Source organism: Diadema antillarum, unplaced genomic scaffold (assembly GCF_040938485.1).
Source record: "Diadema antillarum isolate AM-2024a unplaced genomic scaffold, OU_Dant_1.0 seq00000301_RagTag, whole genome shotgun sequence".
Classification (NCBI taxonomy): Eukaryota; Metazoa; Echinodermata; class Echinoidea; order Diadematoida; family Diadematidae; genus Diadema; species Diadema antillarum.
Genome location: NW_027271324.1, coordinates 486,020 through 497,052, shown reverse-complemented (window position 1 = coordinate 497,052; position 11,033 = coordinate 486,020). Strand labels below are relative to the sequence as shown.

Here is an 11,033-nt window from a genome sequence, read left to right as displayed (position 1 = left end):
GGGGTGAGGGAATCAGGTTTGTGAAGGAGGGGGTGAGATGCAGTGCGAGAAGGAAGGGTCAGAGGGATGATGGCGGGGGATCTTAGCAGCGGGGACGATTGGGACGTGCGGGTGGACGAGGGGAACCGTATAGTGCCAGAGGAGGTGGTGGTGACTGCCCTTCGGCCAGACATGGTGCTGGTGGCTATGTCTGTGCACAGGTTAGCAATGGTGGAGCTGACTGTGCCATGGGAAACAAGAATGGATGAGGCAAGGGAAAGAAAGTTGGATATGTATGTCGAGTTGAGAGAGGAGTGTGAGAAAAGGGGGTGGAGAGCGGAGGTGCATACTGTGGAAGTGGGGTGCAGGGGATTTGCTGGACGATCGGTAAGGAGGTGGGTCAGAGGGATGGGAGTTGGTGGTAGGGACGGGGAAAGGTGGATCAGGAGGATTTGTGGGGCAGCGGAGACAGGATCTGCATGGATAGTTGGGAAGGCTTGTGGGGGGGTGGTGGGAATGGGGGGTGTAGAGAGTGTTAATGGTCTGGAGTGAAGAGAGATGATTGATGCCAAGTGTTTGTTTGTTTTTTTGGTCTTGTTTTGTGTTTGTGTTTTGTTTTGTTGTGTTGTGTTATTGTATTGGAATAAGAGTACATAATGAGTCACGGGGAATGACCATTACAGGATCAACATGACAGGTAGCGTGAATGAGTAGCGAAGACAAATGTTTAACAAACAAAGGTTCAAGCTTGTGTTGAGTTATGAAGCGCCTGGGCAAGACTTCCTTATGCCCCCCCCCCCCCCCCCCATACCCACCACTTGAGTTGCCATACGTGTGAGAAGGCCGATACGTGCATCCGTGCGTATTACAGCTAGCAAAGGTAGGGTAGGCCTACTGAAGAGTGGTATCGAAAAATAGTAGGGGACATAACGCCGTCCTTTCAGACGGTGAAAGGTAATTTCTGGATGTGAAACTAGATCAGAACAGGATCTCTTTCCCATTGAGAAGTTGACGGAATCAATAGCAAGAACAACAATTTCTTTGATATTGAATTGTGGCCTTCCTATCATGACATTGGATGAGTTAACTTATTTTGAGTTGAAAAGATATACAGTGTGTCCCAGAAAAAACGAAACCGGATTTCCATGCCACTTTTTACTACCGAAATCGTACATTTTCTTTATGAGATATACATCAATGGAACGATAAACTTTTCTTCTTTCATTTGATGTACAACTTAAAGTTAATCGTTCATGCATGACTGAGTTAGAAACAGTGAACAGTGGTGCTACGAAACTTTCATTTGTACACGCAAAATGGTGACTTTAAGTGAATTTTTCAGATTTTTTAACGTTTACGTTTTTGAAAAAACAAAATTCATAACCCAAATATTTGTATTTTCTTGTTTCATATGAGACCTTACGCGTCAAATATGAATAAACGCATACTTGAGGAAAAATTTGCATGAAAACATGCTTTATTTCTACCGATTCTACGGATAGTCGAAAAAACAAGCATTCAGCTCTCCCGACTTAGCATTAGACAATGGGCTCACCTGCGCCATTGAATTCACGCAAAAACAATGGCAGTGCTACAGTGAATTTTTGTTCGGGGGGCGGGGGGGGGGGGGGAGGTATTTACAGAGAAATGCCTGCATGAGACAGAAAGCCCTTTGTTGTCAGTTATATAGAATAAGCTATGAGACATAACCAATAATTGAAGACTAATATCGTGATTACTTTTCAGACTGCACGCAGTCCCAATGGCTATGGGAAAATCATCATTACAATAATGATACACATTTTTGATAATTTTGTAATTCAAACTTATTTCACTGTTTTCATTTCCTCTCTACATTTCCCTCACGCGTGGTTAGTCCTTCATCCACTGACAGGGTTTTTGAAGTTTTTTGAAGGGGGAGGTGAAGCAGAAAAGAGAGGGTACATCACTTTATTTATCGCTGAAACTTGCGCTTTCTAACATTTCAAAAGTGCAGAAAGTGCAGAAAGTGCAGAAAGTCTTTTGTTTTTAGGGGGGCTTGGAAGGTTTTTTTCGGTCCGTTACTCCCACCCCCCACCTTCCCAAACATTCCGCTGATGAAACACCCTTTGCTCTGTAGTTAGCACCATGGTCAGGCAAGCTTATGATCATGTGCTAATTTACGACCCCTAATCACAACCGAAACCGTCTGTAAAACAATCCCTTTTACCCCCTCCTCAAATTCATTGAAGCATGAAGGCCATTGTTACCTGCCAAGTTTGGGCAGTGGTCGGGAAAGCTAACTGGCTCCTTATTTACTATCTATCTATCTGGGTAAAATGGAAGCATATCTTCAAATTAAGTTTTTCTCGAGCATGCGTTGATCATTTTTTTTACGCATGAGATGTCATATGAAAGAAAAAAAGAATGGATATTAAGGCTTTAATTTCATTTTTTGAAAAAAAAAAATTGCTGAAAAAGTCTGAAAAAACTCAATCAAAAGTTGCCATTTGCTCATGCAAATGAAAATTTTAGTAGCACTACTGTCTATGGTTCTAAACTCAGTCATGCATGAATTTTGAACAATTTGTGGACCCTGCATCACAAAAACAAACTAGAAATGTCGCTACAGCGACTGGTTATACCCCCACCAAACAACATTTCATAAGCTTTGGTCAAAAAACTGAGGAAGTAGTTAAATCCGCAAGATCTTTCCTTGATCTTCTGCCATTAATATGCCGTTACCATGGCAACGTACTTTCGGGTACTGTCGAAAAATTCGTCTTGCACATCTCCAACCAAAGGCACACATCTGTACCAAGTTTCATGGAAATTGGGCAAAAACTGAGGAAGTAGTTTGCAACACAAAATTTTCCATCATTTTGGCTCATAATATGTGAGCTGTTACCATGGCAACATACTTTTTGTCACTGTCAAGAAATGTGTCATGCTGACCTATATCCTAAGACAAACATTCAATATGAATTCCATGAGAATTGGAAGAACACTGATGAAGCAGTTTTGCCATGAAGCATTTTGCCCTATATTTTACCAATAACATGCCGTTACCATGGCAACGCACTTTTTGCCACTGCGGAAATATGTGTCTTGCACATTAACATATTCAGATGAACATCTGTACCTAATTTCATAAAAATTGATCAAAAACTGTGGGAGGAGTTCGCGACGCAAGATTTGTACCCATTTTTGCCCATAATATGCCGTTACCATGGCAACGTACTTTTGGGTACTGTCAAAAAATACGTCTTGCACATCTACAACCCAAGGCACACATCTGTGCCAAGTTTTATGGGAATCGGTTGAAAACTGAGGAAGTAGTTCGCGACGCAAGATTTGCAACGGACCGACCGCCCGACCGACCGCCCGACCGACCGCCCGACCGCCCGACCGACCGCCGACCGCCCGACCCGACCTTCCGCTGATTCCTATATACCCCCTTCAAACTTCGTTTGGCGGGGGTATAACAAAAAGTTGCCAGACATGAAATTTTAGAGTATATTCTGACAGAGCATACTCTAAGCTTTAAAATGATGTATAACTCAAATCAAATGGACCTATCCAAATATTGGAAAGAAAGCACACACTCAGGAAAAGTGTGAAGTGAGAAAAGAGGCTCTGAAGTACAGTGTCTATTCAAGCTCTTAATCTTTACCAAGCCGTGCTGGCTGTGCGATGATGAATGGGACAAAAAACAAGATGTTAACCACCGGAGTAACAACAATAAAAGGATTATCAGATTTAGGTGAAATTGAAGATGCCTTAACACATTTTGGCCATAATCAATGCCAACTTTCAAAGCAGTACCATCATCCTTTCAAAAATTATTAGAGTTGAAAGTGAAGAGTGGTACAAAGTTTTTTTAAGAAATGAAAAGGGGACTCTAAAGACACACCTAATCACACTAATCTATCAAAATATGTTCGAGATAAACTGCTAAAAACACACTTTCCTGCCTGTTTTATGATCCCAAATTTTAGCATAATGTAGAAGGAGACTTGCTCTTTCAGAAAATATGAAAAAGTCAAGATCGGCTAGGTTGACCCATTTCACCTATTTCAGTCCTCACACAAAATCAGTGTGTGCGACTTTTTGTTCGTTTTGTGATGCACGGTCACAATTAGTTGTGCATCATATGAAAGAAGAGAAGTGTATCTTTCAATCCATGTACATCTCATAAAGCAAATATATGATTATGATTGCAAAGAATTGCAATGAAACTCGGTTTCGTTTTTTACGGGACACGCTGTATTGTACTTCCTTGGGATCATGATCTCATGAATTTGGTGAAATATTTGTAAAATTGCTTCTATCCTGGAATGAAGTGGCCATGATTTGATAATTAAAGTCTTCTCTAGTCCCCATGTGACATACGGCTGCAGGTGCTGTGTCATCATATTCGTTAAAATCTGCTTCTTCTCTCACTTTTGCACGCCACTAAAACTTGCTCATTTACACCATTAGGTTTGGTGATATGTATAAGCAGGGGTTATTAGAATTCATATGCTTTCTGACTTGTTCACCAATCACTTATTACAACTATTTTCGATGTAATGCGATGTCATCTGTCGATTACTTTATTTGCTTTAATGTAAAGCTCATCCTTCAATCTCCTGAAAATATAAATTCTTCGACCTATCGGCGATTGCTCAACAGCAAACAAACCCCTTGGACCGTTGTTCAAGGTTTGTGTGTGATTGCTTCTCCTGTCTGTTTGCTCTTAATTCTTATCGTGTCGATGTTTGAATTTCTGTAAATACATAAAAAACTTACCTCCCTTTTCTTTATTTACACGCCGTCATTCCGCCTCGCGTGACTAGTATACAAAAGAAATATGACAAAGAAGTCATGGCCCATTGTGTTCCTATAGATTGTTGTTGGAATTTCAGCGCACAATAATGAATATCGCCTGGTTTTCAGTTGTGATAGTCTGTCGCAAGCAGTCAGGAGTGTCACCTTTGTACCTGACATTTGATTTTGGCTCCGCTTTCTTTTTCATTTTCGGTTGTGTAGCCCTGGTATGTCACCCTACTTTGTCAAGGAACGAGTAGGAAGTTCGAAGCGTCATTGTGGAGTCTAAGTTATATAGGCCCTATAAACATACACTTTGGCGCAAGTACAACAAGCCGTGGGGAGATAGGAATGTGGATAACATTTTCCTGATTGTGTTACCGTTGTTACTGGGTTTGGAGAGTAGTAATACAGATATCGATCACATAAACGTCAACAAGCACTGTGACGTGACAACATCCACGTGAGTCTGGATACGTTTGAGGTACACCTTCATAAGAAGGAAGAATAATTTCAACATTTCTACTGTTAAATCTACCTTGGAATGGAGCTGGTTTACCACAAGTTGGATGGATCTATTGATGAGGAATTACCCGCGCCTGGGGATGAATATTGTACCGACAAACTCGAGTTGGCTTTCAAAGAATAAATTCGTCGACGACCGAAAACTGATCCGTCGACGTGCATTCCCTTTGAAAGCGACACAGAGTCTTCGAAGGGTCCCTTCGGTAACTACCCGTTGACAACATCGGCTATTGATCCATGCGAAGATGACGATGACGATGATGTTTCTACAATAACCACTGGAAAGTGTGGATGGGGCAAGTTTACGCCAAAATGTCTTCAAGTATGTCTATGTCCCTTCCATTGATCATCTGACATTGTGCATGAATCCAGACATAGAAAGAGTTGGTATATAAATGGCATAACAAACCCTTCCATTTTTCTTTTTATGATCTGTATCAGATATGTTTTAATACACAAAACTATAAGAATGTACCAAATTTAATCGGCCTGAACAAGTCTTTACAGATACTGAGGTTGCAAACGCGAGTAAACGTTCCTTACTCTAGAAAAGGAGAAAGGTAGGCCTACTCAGGGGATTATGCTGTAATGGAATACAACTATGTAAGTCGACTTTTGTCAACGTCCGTTTTGAGGGGTTCCATATGTTCGTGGCCGCACTGTTTCATCCGATAAAGAGATTTATTATTGCCAGCCCAATGAGTGGATGTTGGTTTATAAAAGTGTTGCAGGTAGTTGTCGAGAGTGACAGATAAGTGGCACTTGGTCATTACATTTATAATTTTTTGCAATGATTACCATCAGTATCATTAAAAAACACACCGTCACTAATTCGATTGCCCTCCACAGGTCGTCAGTACATGCAAGCAAGGTTGTTTACGTTTTCTTTGTAACTCTTTTCATTTGTCCAGATGTTTCTGAATGTCAAGATATACATCGCTGTGTTCGTCATGGCAAGCATCATTCAGATCATGACGGCGTACGGCCTCATATCGATTGCAATTACCACCATTGAGCGCAGGTTTCACCTGACAAGCTTTCAGAGTGGTAGCATCATGAGTGCCTACCAGTTTGCGACCATGGCATTTTACCGTCTTTGTGACGTAAGTCACGCATACACTGATAATTCTACATCCATCCAGTTTTAACTATCTACCTTTTAACCAAGACATTATGTTACATCGTGAAATAAATTTTACAAGTACATTATCTCTCACGAAAACACAAACTAAGAGTTGATTCTATTACAGAAATTCTTCAAACTGCGTATATGTAATAGCCCTTATGTACATTTTAGCTGTTAAAGTAATTTGTCCTCCGAATGTGTATTCTGAATTGAAAATGTTAAATTTACATTAGTCAATGATGTCATAATCATATCCACATTATCTCCACTCACAGAAAAAAATGCTTAACCCATAATGATTGTGTCTTTTTACAGAGGCAGTCTTGTTATGTATATGTGTATAATATATACGTAATGTAATCTTGGGACATACTATGCACCCTTTGATAGAGAAACAAAACGCAATGTACTTTCTAAATATATTTGAATACATTGCCACCATCGCTGTAATACACACACACACACACAACACACACACAAACAAACAAACACACTTTACACATATGACGTTAATCGAAATGTACATACAAAATGGTGAATCTGCCTGTACGTCTATTAACTTTTAAACAATATTGATATCGAAAACTAAAGGGCTTTTTACACTTGTTAATTTTTGCTTAGTCCCGTACCAACGGTGGGGCTATAAGGGGGGGGGGGGGCTTAGCCCCACCGTTGGTACGGGACTATCCTTAGCCCACTTTCTGTTTACACCTCGTTTTTGCCAAAGTGGGCTAGCCCCACCGATAGTCCGGTACTATCTGGCCCTGCAAAATAGCAGGGTTAGCACCGCAATTGCGGTGCCAAGCAAGTGAGTGTAAACAGCAACGAAAAAATAATCCTAGGCTAAGCGACGGAGACGAAGTTCGACCCTCACTGACCAATCAGAAACGAGGTAATCAAGTGCTGCCGGTGCGTGCGTGTACGTGTACAGTACACAGCGTAATCATGAATATTCATGTGGTTTGGAAAGTCCGGGGCTAAGAAATACGAGTGTAAAAAGGTCAGATTTCTCCTTAGCCCCGGACAAGAGATAGTACGGGACTAATTGGCCAGTGTAAAAAGCTGAAAAAATTGCGTACGGAACTAACGATAGTCCTGGGTCAGAGAAAGTCCGGGGTTAAGAAACACAAGTGTAAAAAGGGCTCTAGTGACTCCCCTTGTCCCGGTTTCTTGGCAGGCTAAGTCTAGTGTATTTTCGATAGGAACAGAATGCCGCCGACATGGAAACATGTAGGCATATTGCCAGCTACCCAGCAGATACCATTTAAATTTCGCGGGTAATGATGAAAATAATTATGTTCTTGTTTGCAACCCAAAAATGACACGGAAAAGAATCAATAGATTTTAATTTCACCGTGGAAACCAATTAAGTTTACTTCCGGTAAGTGAAATTGGTGTAGTGATTTGATGGGCATGCTGTCTTCCATGTGCTGATGCGGCTTTATCATATCAAACCCAGGTTTCAGTGGTATGCTCTACGCCAGTCATTAAAACAAAGTTGCTAACAGTACAAACTACTAGTTTATCGTGATGTCATTATCCAAACTTAAATCTACCAAATCCCGCTTAAAACGAAAGCTCCCATACTAGGTGTTTCAAAAAACATTTCCACTTTTGATCATTAATAGTCCAAAAACTATGCATCCAATAAAACTGTCAAAAAGATACGAGTAATAGCTGAATAGTGTACAATTTTGTTGGAGGTGATATGGATGTGAAAGCATGAATCAGTTTCATTAAATCTAAGATTGATTTTGAAGTAAGGGTTTTAACCCTCTGTACTAAAATGAACTTTGCACAGGAACCAATGATGTGTATGTGAGTATGTGCTGACAATGGCCCTGACAATGGACTTGCCTGAACCACCTGTTGACGAGGCGTCAGTCTCGCGCTCCCAGACACATGAATGCTTAATCAATAATTCACGTGGATTGCCCTATGGGCACTGCTAGTCTGAATTCATGCGTGATAAAGGGTAAAATGCATGCACATGGAAAAAGTAAGCACATGCTTCCATGTGCTCGCAAACACCACATTTCATTCCAGCTGGCAATCATTTTCAAATTTTGCTTCAAATATCACTAAATCTAGAATATAAATAAGCATAAATGATCTAAAGTTTTTCATTTTAATACAACTGTTTACTAATAGTCTGACAAATTTGTCGCTTTTTTCAATAAAAGAGATCATTTTTGGTAAAGAGTTCAGCATTTTTCATTGGGGCGATTTGTTTCACAGTTGTGAGTAGATTTATTTAAGCCTCCGTATACACAAGTGTATACTCTGACTGATTTTCTTTGCTTCCTGTCACCTTGTTTACGACAGAACAGAAGGTATTCATTGGAATTTCGTTTTTTCAGAAGTAGGGAGAGCACTGTCGCCACTCAACGACAGTATCGGCAGGCGTTTGACTTTACAACGAGGCTGAATAAAGACTAGTTGTGCAAGTGGAATTTCTCATGAATAAATAATTAAGCATTCAAACACTGACCATTGTTCAGACCATTGTCAGGGTGTTAACCACACACTCCCATACACACCAGACCATTGACCCCTGTGCAAAGTGAAAGTTTTGTACAGAGGGTTGAAAATAGAGCAAAATCTGGAACGCTAACTGTGAAATTAATCATGGATTTTATGAAACCGATTTGTGCTTTTATATCTAAACCACTTTCAACAAAATTGTACATTATTCAGCTATCACTGATATCAATGACAGTGTTATCCAGGGATGCCAAGTTCAAAAAAATTTTATGAGTGAGATTTTCATGACTCGGCATCAGTCGGCATCTCGGCGCGCGAATGTGCCCGTGAGCGAGGGTGTGGGAGGGGGTTTTTCCCCCTGTGGCCTCCCACGGTAGGGAGCTGTTCCAATGTTTAGCTCTTAATGGTGCGATCAGGTGCACACTTAAGTGACCACTTTTTACTTATTTTGAAAGACAAAAGGGAAATGTACCTTCAATTGCAACTATCACTTTAATCTTTTGAGCTATGCTCATTATTATAGGCCAAAGTTGCAGACTTCGCCCGATGCGTGAGAAAAATGGGTGACATGCATGAGATCGTGAAATGGCCCCTAAATGCTTGAGTCTCACGCAGAATGCGTGAGACTTGGTAGCTCTGTGTTATCTGATGTATAGTTTATGAATTATTAAGAATCAAAAGTGGGAGATGTTTTTTGAGACACCTAGTACATAAAATTTTAATGTTAACCTGCAATAGATTGCGTGAAACCAAGCAGTTGTATCACAATTTAAAGAAGAAAAGTTACCTTCCATAACGCTTGCGCTATAATAATTTGCACAATTTGTGATAGGGTCAAGTGTCTTTTATCAAGTCGGATGAGTGTTTCAACTGAGCTAAACTGTTACCATGGCGTCATGTATACGGACATTGAGAGGAAGTTAGATACTATACAAATAATTGTAGAAACTTTCGTATACATTTTTCCTTGAAAAACTTCGTCGGGGTCTAATCATGAAGTCTTTGGCCACTGCTCCCGTTTTAAAATGGGTCTGCACTGGAAAGAAACATGTCTAGCGCCATCATAAAGGCTCTTTTTTCTCTGTGGTGCCCAGCATTTCTCCCATAATGCCGAGCGGCGTGCAGCAATTAACCCGTTCCATACTGAATTCTGATATCCCTATAGACTTAACACACAGAATCACCAGGTTCCCGTAAACGTAGGGGATGGCCTAGCAGCGCAGCGGCTCGCTTCGATCCCGCATTATCTTGCGCAGTCCAGTGCATACGTATATGTATACCACGTACCATAGTACCATGGTACGTACCATCATACGTTGTCACTTACCACTTCGCGATCTGTTCGGTGCTTTCAAACACTGTCTTCAACACTCAGATCGCTTATTCTGATCGTTGTGTCGAACTTCAATCTGCGATTATGTCGCGGATACGACTTGGTAAATGCTGGATCCAGTGGGAGGAGATGCGAGCTGCGCTTGTGTATAGCGAGTAGGTCATCGGGCTGAGTGAGTGGATTGTCGTGGATCTCGCTCGCGACAAGTAACCCGTTCCCTCGCGATCGGCCGTAAGATCGAGGCCGCGCCGGGCGGGCCGGGCGGGCCGTGAGATCGTGCGCTGACCGGCTGGCGGCGATCAGCCACAGTATAAAATAACGATGTAACCACAGAACGAGAGTTCTGTGGATGTAACCCGGAAGTTTTGATAGATGGCGCTCTTTACAAAATAAAAAAGTTATGGCATCAAAATAATGGCTAGTGCAGACGGGCTTTAACATGACCGTAAACCCTAAACTGGCTCATAATAAATTCTTACCTGTGCCTTTATATTTCATTATCTTTTAATGCCGCCCTCTGACTGGCAAAAAATAAAGAAAAAAGCTCCGCTGACGTGTTCCAGCACATCCCCAGACCCCACCCACTGCTGCCTTATATAAAAGCCGTCTTGGCAAGCGAGGAGTCCAGAGCACTCCACCTTCCTAGCTGCCTGTCCTCCTTGGAGGGTCTTCAATCCTCATGTTGATGGGAACAGCACCCTGTGCTCCGGTACAGGAGTAAGCAAATGACATTGTTGTTCCATTAAACCTATCCACTTTATTTTCGTAGACCACTCGATTAAAACAATATATCAAATG

At 41.3% G+C, this 11,033-nt stretch overlaps 1 protein-coding gene across 1 annotated transcript in view; it reads left to right on the top strand.

Annotated features, from left to right (window-relative positions):
- The first annotated feature begins 6,387 nt into the window (after nucleotides 1–6,387).
- The window catches only part of LOC139730309 (solute carrier organic anion transporter family member 4A1-like), a 232,162-nt gene continuing 227,516 nt past the window's right edge, over nucleotides 6,388–11,033 (top strand). The window contains exon 1 of the mRNA XM_071641184.1: nucleotides 6,388–6,395. The gene's annotated coding sequence lies outside the window, so the exon portion shown is untranslated. The remainder of the gene's footprint in view (nucleotides 6,396–11,033) is intronic.